This window comes from Elephantulus edwardii, unplaced genomic scaffold (genome assembly GCF_000299155.1).
Source record: "Elephantulus edwardii isolate Elephantulus edwardi_28Jun2011 unplaced genomic scaffold, EleEdw1.0 scaffold00004, whole genome shotgun sequence".
In the NCBI taxonomy this organism is placed as follows: Eukaryota; Metazoa; Chordata; class Mammalia; order Macroscelidea; family Macroscelididae; genus Elephantulus; species Elephantulus edwardii.
In genome coordinates, this window is record NW_006399754.1 from 15,304,265 (window position 1) to 15,324,552 (window position 20,288).

Genomic DNA, 20,288 nt, shown 5'->3' on the forward strand with positions numbered 1-20,288 from the left:
GCGACTAAGGTGTGCCTGATCCGGGCCACAGTCTTTGCAATTGCTATGTGTCGGAGAGTTGGACAGTGACGAGGGATGACAAAAAGGAAATGGTGCCTTTGAGCTGTGGTGCTGGAGAAGAGTGGTGAATATAGCATGGACTGCTACGAGAACAAACAAGTTTGTCCTGAAGAGGGTGAAGCCAGGCTGCTCCTTGGAGGCAAGGGTTCTGAAGCTTCATCTAACATACTTGGAAGGACAGGTCCTTGGAGAGGGATGTCTTGCTTGGAAGGGTGGAGGGACGGCGCAGGAGAGCAAGACCCTCTATGAGATGGACTGACTCAGTGACAGGGGTAATCAAGGTAGATGTGTGGGAGACAGTGAAATTGGCACAGGATAAAGCAGGGTTTAGGGCTGTTGTACGTAGAGTCACTATTAGTCGAAGTCAATCAACAACAACAACAATATTTAGCTAGCCAGTAAGATTTTTGGCACATAAAGTCAGTGGCAAAAAGTTTCAGCAACTTTAGAAAGTATGGAGTGACTGAACACTCCCTTCCCTCTCTCCCTTTCCGATGATTAGAAATGTAGGTATAATCACATTTTTGTCAGCTCTCACCCTATGGCCCTCTTCTAAATGGAAAGATTGTTTACACAGTCTCCTTTGTTTGAAAAGGACTTTAAAATAATTTTAGTTAATTATCCCCTATAAATACCATCTCAGTCTATAAATTAATATTGCCTTAGCATACTCATGAAGGACATATTTATTAGGCCTAAAGGTGATGCAGTCCTTTAGAAATCATACAACATACCATTCTTGTGAAAATTAAACTTGTCTAATTACAATCCATAGACTTACTGCTCTTAGAACTACATCCAATTTACTACGCAAGTAACTCAATCTGGCTATTTTGATGTATTCTGGATACTGATAGAGAATTTTTTTTCACACTTGTTCCATGATTAAGCTCTCTACATGCAAATGTAATACATACTAATGTGGATTTTGGAAAAAAAAAAGTATGATTAAATACTTTGAGATTTATTGTCCAGAAAACAACCCGCAGGTAAATCTGTGGAAGTCAAGATAGAACAGAGTGTAGTTGAGAGTTTAAAGGCTATTCAGCTTGGCCAAAGGGTTGTTTTGTCCCAGAATTGGTGGTAAATCCACTGCTAAGTCCAAATGCAGCAAAGATTCGGAGACCAAGGCGGCACCAGATGGCCAGCAATCAACAGACTTGGCACAGTCCTTCTGTAAATGGCCCCCAAGCCCAGAACTGCCTCTTGCATCACCATGCAACGTTTCTGGGCATTGGCTGATGCAAAACAAATAAACAATGATAAATGAAAGTGCTGCTTTTGGTAATTGATTGATAGATTCCACATGGAACACATAGCATTCGGGACTCAAGACAAAAAGGGAGGGGGGTGTCATGTTGGTCCATGTCTGTAACGTGTTTTTCTCTCCACTGCCAAGCAATAAAACATGATGCAAAATTTAAAAGCTCCGTATAACAGCACCAGCGTCCCCGCTGGATCTGGATCAATCTACATGGATTTTGGAAGAATTCAAACTCCCTACAGTCTGAGCCATTTCTTTTCTACATCCAAGAGAAAAATGCTAAAGAATACGCACAGTGTTGATGCTAAATAGTTTCATAAGAAAAATGGCTCCTGTGTAGAATCACATGGTGGTTCAGCCATCTAATCCTATGTGGCGATGAAAAGGCTTAAACGATTAATTTTACAGGTGTGGATTATTTGCTCTGAAGATCATCCATAGTTAATTTAAAAATCAGAATCACTCTACACACTTCTGCTGATCGTCCTTCCACGCCGTTCAAGCTGGTACTCAGAGAACACAAACTGATCAGGGTCTTCGACAAACAGAATGAGAAGAATCTAAAAAGGTGATGTTTTAGAAACCATACTGCCTTCTAGATCTATACATCTGTGTATCAGCTAAGGCATAGCTCACTTTCACTACAAAAGACTATCAGGAATTGCCTTTATTTGAAAAGAAGCCAAAATGCGTATAAAAAAAATTATAAGAAGAGAATATTGTTTCTCAAACACCTGACTTTTGTCTACCATTGTGCTAGAAGGGACAATAAAAAATTGGTAAAAGTACTTGTTTTTGTGGGACCCTACACACACACACACACACACACACACACACTTTCAGTGTCTTACAAGGATGAGTATTTACTTATAAAGGTTTAAAACCCAAACCCTTTAATATCTAACTAATCCCCAACTCATAAACTGCCCATACAACAAAGCAGAACTGTCCCACAGGATTTTAAGTTGGTAATTTTTTTTAAATTTTATTAATTTTAATGAACTTTGACAAAGATTTTTAATTTCCATTCATTCATTGTTGCATTTTTTCTCCCTGCCCACCCCTCCACACCCCCATTCGCTCTTCTCTTTGAAAAGTAAAATTCCTTCATTGGTATACACTTCGTAGAAGCTAGGATGGCAAGATTTCATCTCACGTACTTCAGACCTGTTATCAGGAGGACCCAGTCCCTGTAAAAGCACATCATGGTCAACAGGAAACAGAGAGAGTCTCTGTTAGATGGACTGACACAACGGCTGCAAAGGATTCAGACACAGACTGCAGGGATGTTGAAGATGACGTAGTTCAAGGATGGGGAGGACCGTGTGGTTCCGGCCATTGACCCCGACACAGACAGTGAGGACGGCAAGGACCATGGTGAGGTCACCGACTCCGACACAGGCAGTGAGGACTGTGTGGTTACGGCCACTGACCCCAACACAGACAGTGAGGACCGTGGTGAGGCCACCAACTTTGACACAGACAGCGAGGACGGTGAGGACCTTGGTGAGGCCACCGACTCTGATGAGGACGGTGAGGACCATGGAGTGCTGACCACTGCTCCTTTTTGCTGGCCTCAGAGTTGCTGTGAGTCAGAACTATGTTGATAGCTCTGACCAACAACAGTAATCTGTACATAAGCAAACTGCACAGCTTCCTTTAAAGGAGTGTTGATTGGGTGCAAACAGCTGGCCTTTTGATTAGCAGTAGAATTCTGAGCATTGCATTACCAGAACCTCTTTCAGAATCTCTGTTGTCGTTGTCATGTGCCATCAAGTCGGACCTGACCCATAGCTGACCCTTCTGCAGGTTTTCAGAAGCAGTAAATCACATGGGAAGAAACGGCCCATCCTCCTGTGGAGCACCTGGTGGATTTGAACTGCGTACATTTGGGATTGCAGCTTCTTAACCACTAGGCCACCAGAGCCCCTTAGAAATTTCAGTGCTACAGTAACTCAGGAATATACAGAACAGGTTAGTTAGCAAAGATTCCCTGTAGGATGTGGGCTATGAGGGTGTCACTGAAGAAAAATCGTCTATACCTTTAATGAACTAAAGTTATCTCACCTGGGATAAATAACATGCATTGATTTTATTAATTTATCCTTTAAAAATTATGAAAAAGACCCAGAAAACAGTAACTTGTTCCTGTCAAATCAACCACAATTCATGGTGACACAACATGTCAAACAGTAGAGCTGATGCATTAGGTTTCCTTGATTACGATCTGCATGGATGCTGACGGCCAGGGCTTTCTTCTGTGGTGTCCCGGCTGGGTTCGAACCACCAGTCTTTAGGGCTGTTGTTGTATTGTTGTGTACCATCAAGTCAGGACAAACTCACAGTTGACCCACCAGTGAGTTTCAGAGGTATTTAATCACAGGGGAGGATTGCCCATCTTTCTCCCATGGAACAGCGGGTAGATTGAGACCACATGTCTTGGGTTGACAGTGCCGTTCCTTAACACTGGGCAAACCCTTTGTGCAACTCAGCAACTATACAACAATAACTCATTGCCATTGAGACAGAATCAACTCGTAGGCAACCCTTCAGTGGTTTCTTCAGAGGCTGTAAATATCTCACAAGATATTTCACAACTTTTCTCAGGGGAGGAGCTGCTAGTGGATTTGAACTCCCTGCCTTTGTGTTTGCAAATCAGCTCCTTAATCTCTAGGCCATCAGAGCTCTTCACAGAACTATGTTGTTGTTGTTGTTGTTATGTGCCGTCGAGTCGTTTGCGACTCATAGCGACCCTACGTACAACAGCCCTAAACCCTGCTCTATCCTGTGCCAATCGCACTGCCTCTGACACACCCATCCCGATTACCCCAGTCACTGAATCAATCCACCTCATAGAGGGTCTTCCCCTCCTGCGCTGTCCCTCTACCCTACCAAGCATGATGTCCCTCTCCAAGGACTATAGAAATAGGAATAAAGGAGAGAGATCACTTCAGGTCAGGACAGCAACATAAGAAAGGCAAAGTAGGGTTGTTATGGGTCTTTTTTTAAGTAATAAATCAACATCACCTGTGTAGTATTTTGTTAAAATGTTCAATCTAAATGTACTTGTGTGTGGGGAGGAAATCAGAAAAATTTAAATCAAGGAACATTCTACAAAACAATTGACCTGTTCTCTTCAAAAAAACTTGAATGTTAAGAGAAATAAAAAACAAAGTATCCTTTAATATTCTAGATTAAAGGATATTACAAAAAAAAAGCATAACCTAATGTGATACAGTTCTTTGATCATATCCTACAGGGTAAAAGAAATAGTTACATAGGGTTGGAGTGTGTGTTTCTATGTATTCTCAGGAAGCTAGAAAAATTTAAATTGTAACTGACAGAGCATCAAGACTGAATTGTTGGGTGTGATAATGACCTTGTGGCATACAGGAGAGGGCCCTTGTTTTTGAAGAGGCAGCGCAAGTATTTGGGTACGATGTGTCATGACATATGCAACTTAGTCTCAAATGGTTCAGCATAAAGACAAATCTATAAATAAATACATTCCCTCAAAAATAAAGAAAATGTTGTTTGGGGGAGTCTGGGGAAATAAACAATTGTGAGGAGAAAACTAAGGAACCAGATAAAACAAGCACAATAAGGTATATAGATGGGACAAGGAAATGAGGAGATCAAGGCTTAAGGGTGTGAATAGAATACTGATGTAGAGCTTTGAATTATAAAATTAAAAGTCTGGCTTTAAATTGGGGGCCATTAGTGACTCTGACTATGTGAAAATCATTAAGTTAAAAATAAAACAATGATTCTATACAGGAGAAAAAGAAATACAATGTACTTGGGAGAATGCAAGAAAAAAGGAATGGATTGAAAGACAAGAGTATTTCTTTCTCAGAATAGCAAAATGTTGAGGGGTGACTAATGAAACTTAAGTGTTTCGTGTAGTCTATACAGAAGCAGAAAAAACATGAAAAAGCAGACAGATTCAAGAGTAAACTGTGAAGGGCTGGCTTGAAGACGGTGATCTAGTCAGAAACACACAACACAACTTTACTACAAAGATCAAGAAAATAGAGACACACACATTATAATTCTGGAAACATAAACTTGAGTATTAAATGAAAATATATAGATTTAGATCAAGGATATATAGGCAGGGAAGCATAAATAATATATACATACATTTGGAAAGTGACATTTCTGCAATGATAATAATAATATGTTGTTATTGCTGATTGCCATAGAGTCGAGCATGACCCATAGCGACCCTATGAACAAAAGGCCTGAAACCCCTCTACAACTATTGACCTTTATCAAAGTTTATAGAGTTTCCAGAGGCATGTTTTTAGGTAGTGGATGCTTCTCCTGCTTCTGAACCTGTCATAGGATGTTACTGTTATATACTTATGTTATATAATATATGCAATAAACATATTTGCCAATACAGAAGAGTTAGAGCAACAATCGACTTCCGTGGCAGCAGCAACCAAGAAATCAAAGGACATATCACAGTGAGCGATTCTTGCACCAAGGGCCTCTTTAAAGCACTAAGGAGCAAAGATGTCATTTAAAAACGAAGCTGCACTGATCCAAGTCATGGTCACTGATCCAAGTCATGAACTTTTCAGTTGCTTCATCTGCATATGAAAATTGGACAATGAATAAGGAAGATGGAAGAAGGATCTATGCACTTAAATAAGCAAGGAGTATTTCATATCCTACAGGCTGCCAAAGGAGCAAACAATTCTATCTCAGAAGAAATGCCGGCCGGGTGCTCCTCAGACGTAAGGATGGTGGGAGTTCATCTCACATACTTTGAGCCTGTTCTCAGGAGGGGCTAGTCCCTGGACAAAGCTAGGCTGCTCGGAAGTTTGGCGGGTTAGTGAAAAGAGGAAGGCCTCATTTAGACAGACTGACACAGTGACTGCAACAATGGGTATGTGTGTGGTGGAGATTGTGAGGATGGTATGAAATTGGGCAGGGTTTAGTTCTGTGTACATGAGCCCGAGTTGACTCTACCCCACGGAACAACTCACAACAGAGCACACAGTCATGTTAACTTTGTAAACATAACCCGACATCCTGAGGGAAGAAGTTGTTAGGCCCACAGCATTGGGCTATAGACCAGAAGACTTTAAGGTCAATTGGTAAAACGTTGTTCACAAGGACCATTTTCTACATCCTCCCTTGAGTAGATAATAGGGTCTTAAAAGCTTGCAAGAAGCCATCTAAGTTGCAACTATTGGTCTCTCTCTGTCCAGGACATAGAGGAGGGGTTAAAAGCAAAAGGGGATAGTCCAAAGTATTAATGAACCTTACAAATCTCAACTTCCATGACTAGGATTACAAGAACTAGAGAGTGCCTGGCTACTGCTGCTACAGGGAAAGGTAGCAAAAAGAAGGCAAATTAGACGAGCCAAGAATGCCTATGTGATTTAAAACATCGCAGACTGAGAGAAATGGAGAGATGTGGAAGCCAAGTTGGCTGGAGTGAAGGCATAATTCTCAGTATTATTGCAGAGGTAAGAGCATGTCCACAGGGGGGACAAGTCCCAAGCTATCCCAGGATCTGTCTGCAGGAACAGTTTTCTTCTCAGATTGCTTATTGTAATGCATTGTTTAAATTACAATAGATATACTTACTCACATAATTAGTTTGTCTGACTTGCTGTTGGATCAATATTTATCATGCAAATCAATCTTGTTGCTTTATCCCTGAAGGCTTTTGGTCAATTTTGGTCAATTGCTATAAAGCAACTTTCTAGATTTTTTCTTTCAGAATCTTTTTTGATTCCTTTCCTCATGCATTTTAGTCCTAGTTTTTTCCTTTTCTTATCCTCTAATAGTTTCTTCTTATTTCTCACATGCAGAGTTTTGCGAATATGATTTCAGAGCTAAACCGCTTGGATTTGTATATATATATATATTTTTCTACATTCATTGTATGTACACAATAGCGGCTAAAGGAAACCCAAGTTGGAATATCAGATCTCCAGATCTACTACATACAACACAGCTGGCTTACATAAGCTGTTTACCTTGTATTCAAGAGCAAAGGCTGCATAGTGGAGTGGACCTGGGGGAGGGATTGTAAAACAATGAAAGAGTTTTTCTTTTACTTTTCCAAAGGGGTAGTGTATTAGATAGAGGGGAGGGTTGGGAGGGGGAAAAAGTGCAACAGTGAATGAATGGAAATCCAAAGTCTCTGTAAATTTTTGTCGAAATTAATAATAAAAAAGAATAATGATACACATCATTTTCCACTCACAGCTGCTGAGTCAATTCAGACCTACAGCAATCCTACAGGACAGAACAGAACAACCCCAGAGGGTTTCAAAGGCTTTATTACAGAGGCCAGCTGCCCCATCACCTCTAGGGAGGTGAGGGGGTTAGAACTGCTGTCCTTTTGGATTGTGGCTGTGTTCTTTAGGCTCTGCAACCCCAGGGTTTATACGTACTTCACACAATCTGTTCATTAAATAAAAAAGACAACCCAACCAAAACACTTCTACAGTTTTTGGGGGGGAACAAACAAACCACAAAAAAATCCCAACCCAACCCCAAAAAAGTCCAAACCCCAACAATAAGCAATTCTCACTATTAATACCATCAGCAGTATTAATTTGAGTTAAGATTCTGAGCTACTGTGCACAGGGTCACTCTGAGTCATAGTCAACTCGATGGCACATAACAACAGGAGAACAGAATATTTCACCATGCAATAGACGGTATACGTCCCTATTTAACAGGTCATAGCTCTGCCAGCTTGGTGGTAAGGGGTACTTCTGCCACCCCAAAGGCAGAGAGATCGAATTGACCAGTTACCCCATGGAAGAAGGATGGCAATCTCGCCCATGTGACTGGCCGTCTCTGACGATGCACTGGAGGGTCAGCTATGGAGCTGGTTCTAACATGTCAGTATATAACAATACCTCAAATATAATAGACGTTCTAGTGGCACATATCAGATTGCTAACCAAGAGGTCAGGGGTTCAAATCTACCAGTGGAGGAAGGAGAAATGCAGGCTGTTTCTTCCTGTAAAAATTGTTGGTTTTGTTGTTAGATGCTGCCAATTATGACTCATTGGGACCCAATGAACAACAGACCTGAATTCTGTTCTATCCAGAGCCGTCCTTACACTCTGACATTCTCAAGCACCTTGCTGTAGACATTGTGTCAATTCACCTGGTTTGGGTCTTCCTCTCCTTAGCCATTCCTCCACCTTCCTAAGCATGATGTTCCTCTCCAAAGAATAAACTGTCCTAGCAATGTGCGCAAAGGATGTGAAATGAAGCTTTATCATCCTTGCCTCCATCCAACTGCAAAACAGCTGCACTTTTTCCAAGACGTATTTGCTCTTTTGGCAGGGGGATATTCAGAACTCTGTTGCAAAACTACAATCCAAAGGCATCAATTCTTCTTCTGTCATCCTTAGTCAGTCTACCTCTCAGATGCATAGCAAGTAACTGAAAAGACCACGGGATGAATCAGACACCCCATAGTCCTCAAACTGACGTCAGTACTCCTCAGTAATTTGGAGAAGTTCTTGACTACAGATTTTCCCAGTACCATACGTCTTCTAATCTACTGACTGCTAGTATCAAGTGTATTGATTGTGGATCCAAGTAATATGAACCCACTGACAGTCTCAATCTTTTCTCCATTTGTCATGGTGCTGCCTATTGGTCCAGTGCCTAAGATTTTTGTTTTCTTGACACTGAGATGCAATCCATAGTGAAAGCTGCAGTGTTTAATCTTCTGCAGTAAGCAGTTCAAGTCCTCCTCACTTTCAGCAAGCAAGGTTGTGCCATCAGGCCAAGTATGACTCATAGTAACCCCATGGGCAGCAGATCTGAACCCTTTCCTAAGCGTGGAAACCCCATGGAGCGCTGCTATGAGCTGGACTTTATAATAGTGGATTTATATATGATACTAATGCTCTGATTAATGGTAGCATTCCTATACATGTACAAATTAAAAGTGCTTATGAGATAAACAAAATAAATAAACAAACAGCAAATAAACTTTCCATACCATTGCTAACATTCCCTAATCCTACAAATGCCCACAGAGGTGAAGTGATTATGTTATGATCCCACAAGAGTAAATGGCAGAGACAGGATCCAGGTGAAATAATGAGGTTTAGATATGAAATAGACACTGGGGTGGAGTAGGAATTTGATTTTCTTCATTTTGTTTTTAATCAATTGTGTATGTTTTATCCATAACATTGATTACAGTGCACACAATGTCTTATTGTCCTTTCATTCTATATTGTCCTTCCTTTCAGCACTGCAGAAAATGTTCATCATTTCCCCATCAATTTTCTCCTCTCTCTTAACCCTGGTAACCATACGATTGATTCTCTCTGTATACAACTACTCAAACTTGAGTAAGAATGATTTTTTTTTCATGTCTTTTTGACTGAAGGGAAAATATAGGTCCTGTGATGTTTATAATTGTGTGTTAACATGGTTACCAATGATTCTCTGGTTTGGCCTTGAGGATGGAATCGTTTGCTTGGGGAAATCTGATATGATCAATGAATTCTCCGCTGAGACTATGCAGTCACTTTTAGGAAAAGCTCTGCTCTAAACAGCCACCAGGTTGGAAGGGAACTTCATAGAGTGTGTGGCTTCCATCACTCAGGGGACTGCAGCACATCTGGCAAAGCTCTCGCCCCGCTGGCTGGATCCTGCATCTAGCTCCTCATCTCTGGTTCTCTATACCTGAACCAAGAACCTGCCTTACCTGCTGCCCCAAGTCACATCAGTGTCCACAGCTATTCAACTCAGCAGCAACCTCTCTCCTGAGGTCTGATCCATGTCCTGAGACTCACCCACACCCATTAGATTGTGAGCCATTTCCTTGAGAAAAATATCTACCTTTCTCCTGACCGACCTACCTACCCATCTACTGCATGGTTTTGTGTTTCTTAGAGAAGTCAGGCTAAGTCAGTACTTAAACACCATGTCAAAAATCTTCACATGTTCGGTTCAGTGCATTAAGGAGGTTATTATTATGTTCAACTAGCACCATTAACTGTTCTTAATTTTTTTTTTAAGACTAGTGAAATGACATTTTAAGTCATGGCAAATATTCATTCTTTTTAGTTAGGCTTTCCTTAGGAAACACTTTCTCTAAATTTAGAAGAATCACTTTAAGAGTCTTAAAATTTTTCAAATCCTTTTTTTTAGAGTAAATTACAGTAAAATTGAACAGAAAGTACAAAGAGTTACCTCATATCCCCTCTCCTCTTATGCATGGTGCCTCCTATTAGGAAAACCTCCCAATCACATGTTACATTTGTTACAACTGATGAACCAACATGGAAACAACACTATTGCATAAAACACATAGTTTACAATAGAGTTTACTCTTCTTGTTGCGAAGTTATTTTTTTAAGAGATTTTTTGTTGTTGTTGTTAAAGTATAATGTTAAGTTTCTACCACTAACTAGTCACGGATAAGTCTCTACCACTACCTAGTCACGGAGAATCATTTCATTACCCTCAAAATGCCCTTATCATTGTCTGCATGCTCCCTGATGTCCTAATATCACTGATCCTTTTTCATCTCTATGCTGTTGTTGACTGCCTTCAAGTCGAGCACGACTCATAGCAACCCTATGAATAAAAGGCCTGAAGCCCCTCTACAGTTATCAACTTTTATCAAAGTTCATAGTTTCCAGAGGCATGTTGTTTAGGAAATAGATGCCACTCCTGCATCTGAACCTGTCACAGTGTGTTGTTGTTATTATGTGCCATTGAGTTGCGTGCAATGCATAGCGACCCTATGTACAGCAGCTCTGAACCCTTCCCTGTACTGAACCAGTCTCACTCATTCAGACACAGCAACCCCCATCTCCCCAGTCACTGTATCAATCTATCTCTTCCAGGGTCTCCCTCTCCTGTGCTGTCCTTCAACCCTTCTGAGCATGATGTCCTTCTCCAACTATCAATCTCTCCTGCCCACATGGCCAATGTAAGTGAGGTGGACCTTCAAAATGTTAGCCTCCAAGGAGAGACTTGGTTTCACCTTCTTCAAAACAGACCGATTTGTTTTCTTGGCAGTCCATGGTTATGTTCAAGACTCTTCTCCAGCACCACAACTCAAAGGCATCTATTCTTCTTCTGTTATCCTCAGTCATTGTCCAACTATCTGAAGCATAACATGTAATTGAGAAGACCATGCCTGGATTAGGTGCACCTTTGTATCTAGACTGACATCATTGCTCTTCAGCAAGAGGTCCATGTCAGCAGAGTTTCCCAATGTAATTTGTCTTTTGATTTCCTGACGGCGGGTGTTAAGAATGTTGATTGTGGATCTGAACAAGCTGTAATTTTTAACAACTGCAATTTCTTTTCCATCCACTTATAGTACTGCCAATTGGCCCAGTGGTGAAAATCTTTGTCTTCTTGATGCTGAACTTCAATCCATATTGAAGCCTACAGTCCTTGACCTTTTGCAGCAAGTGCTTCAGGTCCTCCTCAGTTTCAGCAAGCAAGGTTGTGTAATCGGCATATCATTGGTTGTTAATGAGTCTCCCTCCAGTCCTGATGTCACACTCCTCCTCATAAAGCCCTGCTTCTCGAATGGTCTGTTCTGCATACAGATTGAAAAGGAACAATGACAGGATGCATCCCTGATGCACTCAGTCCCTGAACCCTATAGTTTTTCCTTTTCTGGAATTAAGAGAACCCATTTCAAGCTGGGAAAGATGGAAGGTGAGAGAAAGAAAGACCCTCAACAAAATAAAGTGACCCAGTGACTAGAACAATCAGCCCAAGCATGTCTGAGATGGTGAGACGGCACCGGACTGGGCAGGGTCAGACCTGTTATTCGTAGTCACTATAAGTTACAGTCTACCCAGGGTATGTGACAGCCAGCACCAGGAGCAGATCCCCACTGCTTTACATGTGAGATATTTAACGGATCTTTTTACTTAGCTTGAGTGTACACGTGGGTAAGTGAATAAAATCACTTTGTCTACCTTTCATCCAAACTAAGTGCAAGACAGTGGAGTCAAGTCCAGTTCATACAGACTCTCCCTCTGGTTTCTCAGGCCATATATTTTCATGAGAGAATGCCATCTTTCTCCTGAGGAGCAAATGAGGGGTTTGAACCACATAACTTTTCATTAGCAGTCCAACACATTAAGAGCTACACCATCAGTATTAAGTGCTAGCACCACCACTAAGTGCTTTCCCCACCCATGTTGTTGTTGTTATGTGCCATAGAGTCGACTGTGACTCACAGTGAACCTATGAACAAAGACCTTGAACCCTGCCCTACCCTGAGCCAACCTCACCATCCCAGACACACCCAGCCCCACTTTCATGGCCACTTTGTCAGTGCAGCTTGTTGAGGGCCCTCCTCTCCAGTGCTGACCATTCACCCTTCCAAGCATGACATCCTTCTCCAAGAACTGGCCCCGTTTGACAACATGCCCAAATTATATGAGATGGAGTTTCAAAACCCTTGCCTCCAAGAGAACAACCTGCTTTCACCCTCTGTGGGACAGACCTGTTTGTTCTCTGGGCGGTTCATGGTACGGTCGAGTGCTCGTGATTTCATTAGAGGGCATTCTTGGATTACACGTGTCTTCAGAAAGCTCTAAAGCTTCCCCTCTGGCTCACTGTTGCTCAAATCTGTCAGAGGGACCCCAAGTAAGGCCAAGAGGGAGCAACTTCTGACACTCACCATAAGGTAGATGAACACCTCCAGCTAAATCTAACACCAGGGAAGGATAAGGACTGACTCTCATCTCTGGCTTCAGCAGCACACTGGGCTAGTGACCAGCAGCCAAGCTTCTCCTTGGCAAAGAAAATACTCCCAGCTCCCTGGGCATAGGAAATGGCAGGACTAATTAGGACTGGCCTTTTATCTGTTAGTATCCTAAGTATTGTAGAGATAACATTGGAGGGGTCCCTGTTGTTGTTGGTAGGTGACATTAACTACAACTCATAGCGACCCTGTGACTGATGGATCTGAACCTTGCCCTGTCCTGTGACAGCCTTATCATCTTTGATATCCTTGACCCCATTGCTATAGTCACTGTGCTGACCCATTTCTTTGAGAGTCTTCCTCTTTTGCTGACCAACTTTCCACCTTTCCAAGTGTGATGTCCTTTTTCAAGGTCCCTGAGAAGGGTGATATCAGACTTGCTGCAAATAACAGAAGAGGTCAGAATTATTAGAATTCAAATGTGAAAATACGCATGACTTTATCAGTAGTCACAGACTCAAAGACAAATGACATGTTATTATAACTCCAAATGAGGTTATGTCACTAGTTAGTCTCAATTCTGGCTCACGTGGGGCCCTTGTTACAAATATGACTGTGATCTGCAGGAACAGTCATCTCTCACGGTTCACCTCCACCCAGGAAGCTCAGGGAATCAGGAAGGTTCCCACACGCACCCAGCTCCCCAGAAGCTGTTCCTGGCTCCACCGTACAGTACCATTCAGAGCTGTCATCCGCCACGGCCTGCCCTCTGTCCTCGAGTTGTCTGTTCTCAGGGTGCCTGGTGGCACATGGACTCTGTCTCAGGTTACTGGTGTTCTGTCAGGGGACATTTCCCCAGGTGTGGGTCCCTCTCACCTGTGATGCACCTACAGGTACCACCTGTCCACTACCGTTCAGGGCCCTGCTAATCACTGCTCCCACCTTGCCTTGTAAGTTGGGACGGGTTCCTCGCTCTCTGCTGTTCTCTCTTCGATGAGTCTCTCTGCCTTGGGATTTGAGCCCATCCAGCTTTTGCACTGATAGGCTGTTCACTTCTGAGTTTACACACAAACTGGCAAGAACCTGGGCAAGGGCAAGTCCAATCCACATCCACAGAAGCGGTCCAGAAATGTCACGGCCCTGGGAGACCCAAGCCTCTGTCCTGCCAACTCTTTCTCACTGGCCCAGAGACTTAGTCACAAGAGGATTCTCTGTATTGTTTCACTGATGGGTCTCTGTCTTTCCCTGATCCCACCTACCACTTCTTGAACGTACTGACTGACCTGTACATAATCAAACCTCAATGTCTAACACTGACTTTTTGTAATAGACAAGACCTGTGAGCCTTGTACAAATCTTTTGGTAACTATGTATAGACATATATGTGGCTGTTGTCATCTACTGTCAAATTAGAACCCACTCAGAGCTGACTCGCCAGCAGGTTTTCAGAGGCAGTTAATCACACAGGAGAAGACTGCCCATCTTTCTCCTGTGCAGCAGCAGGTGGCTTCAAACCGCGTGCCTTCAGGTTGGCAATGCAGCTTCTAGTGGGGTGAATTGTTAGCCATTAACACTAAACCTGACGTCTTAGCAAGAACGTGCTGTTATACACACAAAGTGCAAATATACACAGAGAAAATGTTTTAAAAAATGCACACGTCTGTATTTTTTTCACTTTGGTTAGCTCTATTCTATCATTTAAAATGTATACCAAAAAGGAAAATATTTTAGCTATAAATGAATCTTGGATTGAGGTCAGAAGGTAAACAAATCCCCTTAAATTTATACAGTTCTTCATATATTATCCTACAGACACATTTGTCAGATGCAAATACACTCATCCAAGAAATAAACCACTTCAATTATATATAAATATTAACTAGTAGAGAGCTCTGGTGGCCTAGTAGAGAGAGGTTGTGATGCAATCCCGAAGAAGAGTGGTTCGAATCCATCAGATGCTCCGCTGGAGAAAGAGAGACAATCTCCTCCTGTGCCTGTCAGATCTGATTCAACATACATGACAAGAAAAAAATATTTTAAAAATCATATTTAAAAAAATATTAACTAGTGTCTGTTATTTGATAAATATATTTTATCATATTCATTCTGTACTGGAAGTATACAGCCCTTGGACTTTAATTATTAAAGTGATGCAAATAAGTTTGATCGTTGTTGGTTATATTACCACATATCTTACTAGATCTTTACTTACTAGATATAGTCCTTGATTCTAAAGAGGGGAACTTTTAGTTTTTGTAAAATGATCTTTATTTATGAACTGAATTTACCTTTTTCTCCCCCCTGAACATTAGGTTTCAGACAAGCTCTACCGCATTATGTTCAAAACCAACTTATTAGAAAAATATTCCTTATGTGTATTTTTAATTAACTGTTTTTGGTATTTCTAAGTGCCATTATGTTGGCTATGACTCATAACAACCCCGTGAACAAGAGATCAGAGCCCCGCTCTATTCTGTGCCATCTTCCCAATCTCCACCATAGTCATGTCCACTGCTATGGTCACTATATAGTGTCTAGCAATTCACCTTGTGCAAGGTCTTTCTCTGACACTCTGGCCTCCAGCTTTTCAAGCCTGATGTCTTTTTCCCAGGACAGGCCCCTCCTGACAATGTACCCACAGTATGTGAGAGGGTGTTTCACCATACTTGCCTGTAATCACAATCCCACTGGTACTTCTAAATCCCCCACGACAGACTAACTTGGTTTTTTGGCAGTCCTCAGTATATTCAATTCTCCTCTCCAACCCCACACTTTAAAGCATTGATTCTTTGCCATTCTTCCTTACTCAGTTAAAGGCTTACATCTTTCATGGAGTGGCATTGAGGTTCAAGTGAGTTTCTCGGCATCATAGAGCAAGAAAGCACCCATATGTTGTAGCACCATGACTGCTACTTCCTCACTCCAGCAACAGCCTCACCTCATGATTACAGTCAGCACGTACTACGAGTGACTATGTTCCAGACACTTGGAAGGCAGGGACTATGAGATGAAAGCCCATAGACACTAGGTGACCAGGTGCTGAGACTCAGATTCGCTAGCCAGTTCTAGGTTCAGACCAGATTCTTTTTTTAAAAGTAGAATTATATTTTATTATTATTAATAATTATTTTTATTATTATTACTAATTTACTGAAAGTTTACAGAGACTTTGGATTTCCATTCATTCATGGCTGCACTTTTCTCCCTGCCCCCCTCCCCCCCCAGTTCGCTCTTCTCTTTGAAAAGTAAAAGAAAAATTCTTTCATAGTTATACAATCCCTCCCCCCAAGTCCACTCCACCACACAGTCTTCATTCTGGACTCCTGTTATGACAATAAAACCTAATCACATATCCCTTTTAAACAGTTCTCTCCCTCATCTGTTACAATGCAGTACACATAACTTATCCCTTCTTTCTTATTTTCCCCTTAACCCCAATGTCAGTCTCGTTTTGTAACAGTGGCATTATGCAGTATTTATCCTTTTGTGACTGACATATTTCACTCATTATAATGTCCTCCAGGGTCATCCATTGTGAATAATACTGCATGAGTTCCTTATTTTTCAATGCAGCATAGTATTCCATTGGGTGAATATACCACAGCTTCTCTATCCATTTGTTCGTTAATGGGCACTTAGTTGTTTCCAACTCTTCGCTGTTGTGAACAAAGCCGCAATAAACATGGGTGTGCATATATCTGCCTGGGTGGCAGCATGGTTTCTTTGGGGTATATTCCCAGTAGTGGAATTGCTAGGTCTAATGGTATGTATTCTTTCCTTCCCTCCCTCCTTTCCTTCCTTCCTCCCTCCCTTCCTTTCTTTTTCCAAATGTTATTTCTATTTGCAACCTTTTGAGAAAGTGCCATACTGCCTTCCATAGTAGTTGCACCAGTCTATACACCCACCAAACAGATTCTTATCACGCATCCCTAAGGGATTCACACACACACACTCTCTCTCTCTCTCTCTCTCCTCTCTCTCTCTCCAGATTCCCCAGGTGTTTCTTACCTGTCTACTTTTAATGAGCAGCTCTATGGATCCTACAAGATTCTGTTCTACAAAAAGAAACACCTGGTTTCCTTGTTAAATGGCAGTCTGTAGTTCAATGTGGTGGTTCAGGATGGAAATGGAAATTCTCAGCAGACCGGTCAAATCACAATAAACTGGTTCAAAGCCCTAACCAGCAGCATCAAACCCTCTGCCAACAGAACCATTAGCCTTGGAACGAATGAGGAAAGACTTCACCGAGGCAATCTGTCACCCAGTTGGAAAGGTACGTTTAGAAACACAAGCTTGAGCATCTGAAGGTTAGTGTGAATTCAGTTCAACCAACTACCCCCGAGAACGGAGCAGCATCTGCTCAGCGCACAAGCTGAAGGGCAGACGTGGCTCCGTGTGGATGAGGAGGAGCAGCACGAGCTCCAGATGTCACCATCCACTGCAGTCACATTTTCAGAAGTATTTAAAAACAAGCTTCCCGTGTTTTAGGGCCTCTCGTCTACACTATGCTCATTTTCTAACACATATTTAATTATGCGTTCATTGTGAATGACGCTATGTCCTGTTCAAGTTCTCTCTAGAACGGACTTCTTGAACACAGCGTCCCCGCCTCCTCCTGCCATTGAGGGTATGTCTCACACTGCACGTGATTCGATTCTGACGCATGGCACCCTTCCGTTGGGTTTCTGAAGCTGTAAACGTCTATGGTAGGAGAGAGACTGTCTCACCTTTGTCCTGAAAAGTGGCTGGTGACATAAACCATTGGCTTCTAACAGGTATTCAAACACACAATACCCCACATGACTAGGGCTCCTTGGCTCAAACCTAGCACGCTGCATTATGACCAGATTTTTCTCCCCAAACTAGACCAATCTTCTGAGTCATGGCCAGTTCTTACTTTATTTCTTCAGAAAGTAACTCTGTTCCTCAATAACTATTTTGCAAATGAATGTAACAAAAATAAATAAAGTCACACATAGAATCACTTATTTTGAAATATTAAAGTGTTAAAAAAACAAAACAAAACCAAAACCTCCAAACCCCTTTCTTCATTTAGAGGTTAACTTTTTATTTTTAACATTTTGACAATCGTTTCAAACAGCATTTATAGTTTTTACACCAAGTGATAAAGGAGTTCCCTGCAAATAAAAATAGAACTTGTCATTTTAAAAAAAAAGTATGATCATTTAAAACTAATCTGTTGCACAATTTATATGCAGCTGATGGACACACGTACACAAAAGCGCATGTAAAGTCAGCTAGTTGAAACCACTGACAACTAACCCAGAAACAGAATATTCTAGAAAGCAGTAAGCTTCCCACTAAAAAATACTTGAAGTGCATCATGACCATCTATCTATGAAGATGCTGTAAGAAATTTCTGCCTGAGAAAAGTTGGTTCCAAACCTCTTCTTTATTTTTTTTTTTATGTGTGTACCATCAAATCGGACTGGTACAGGAGGAAATTGTCCCTCCTTCTTCAGCAGAGCATCTGGTGGATTTGAACCATACACCTCTGGGATTGCAGTGCAGCTTCTTCCCACTAGGTCACCAGAGCTCACCAAACCTCTTCTTTCAAAGAAGCTCTACTTACCATACTGTATAGTGTTATCTCAAACCCAAACATCTAGCTAGTATGATATAAACTAGAATATCTTCCTTCTTTTCTTATCCTTACCTTCTATGAAAGAGGGAAATTCATCTATTTGTAAAACTGTACATATGTATTTATCAAGAAATATTTTATGATGAAACACCATCTCACTATATGAAATCTCTCTCAATTTTGACCTCTCATTACTTCTGTGGAGTTGGCACTGACTCAGAGCTGAACCTCCAGCTGGTTTTGGAGGCTATAAATCACACAGGCAGAGAGTGCCTGTCTTTCTCCATTGAAGAGCCTGGTGCATTTGAACTACCAGAGAGGTATGGCCTTTGGGTTAGCAGACAAACTCCCCATAGACTATATGCCACCAGAGCTCCTTACTATAGGAATACTCGGTTCTCAAACCATGATGCATAAAATCACCTAAGGAAGTTACAAGGAGTTCTGGGGGTACAGTGGTTAAGCACTTAGCTAGATACAAAAAAGGTTGGTGTTTGAAGGTACCAGCTACACCACAGGACAAAATTAAGGCAGCTGCTTACCTAGAGCATGGGAAACTCTCTGTTTTGTCTTTCTGTAGTTGTTGTATGTGATTGAGTCAAAGATGACTCATAGTGACCCTAAGAACAGCTCTGAACCTGGCCCTATCTTGAGCCAATCTCATTGTCTCTGACTCACCTAGTCCTACTATCCCAGTCTCTGTGTTAATACATTCATCCGGGGTCTTCCTTTCCTACACTGACTCTCCACCCTTCCAAGCACGAAGTCCTTCCCTAAGGATTGGTCCCTCCTTGCACTAAGCCCAAAGTATGTGAGACAGAGCTTTAGAATCCTTCCCTCTAAAGAGAAACCTGGTCTCACCTCCTCCAGGACAAACAGTTCTGTTCTCTTGGCAGTTCATGGTGTATTCAAGACTCTTCCCCAGCACCACATCTCAAAGGCATTCATTCTTCTCTCATCCTTAGTCACTGTCCAGCTCTCAGATACATAGCAAGTCATTGCGAAGAGCATGGCCTGGACAAGGCAAACTTTAGTCTCCAGACTGGCATCATTACTCTTCATCTCTTTGGAGAGGTCCCTGACAACAGATTTTCCTAATGTAATTTGTCTTTTGATATGCAGACTGCTGATGCCAAGAGTATTGATTGTGGAGTTGAGCAAGATAAAACTGTTAGCCACCTCAGTCTCTCTCCTTCCATCATGATGCTGCCAATTTGTCTGGTGGTGAGAGTCTTTGTTTTCTTGATATTGAGCTTCAATCCATATTGCAGACTATAGTCCTTGACCTTTTGCAGCAAATGCTTTAGGTCTGCCTCAGTTTCAGCAAACAAGGTTATGTCATCGGCGCAATGCAGGTTGTTGATGAGTCTCCTTCCAATCCCAATGGCACATTTGTCCTCATAAGATCAGCTTCCCATACGGTCTGTTCTGCATAGAGACTAAAATGATCTGGTGAAAAGATGCATCCTTGACACATTCCTTTTTTCATTTTGAACCATATAGTGTTTCCTTGCTCTGTTCTTATGACTGCTTCCAGGTGCAAGTATAGGTTTTGCATGAGTAAAATTATATGTTCTGGGATTTGTATCTTCTCAAGGTTAGCCACAATTTGTTGTGATTCACACAGTCAAACACCTCTGCATAGTCAATGAAACAGACAGACATTCCTC

General features: G+C 41.7%; 1 protein-coding gene across 1 annotated transcript in view; it reads right to left on the reverse strand.

Annotated features, from left to right (window-relative positions):
• Positions 1 to 20,288, reverse strand: part of HS6ST3 (heparan sulfate 6-O-sulfotransferase 3) — a 1,181,693-nt gene that overhangs the window by 715,352 nt on the left and 446,053 nt on the right. The gene's annotated exons all lie outside the window — the stretch shown is intronic.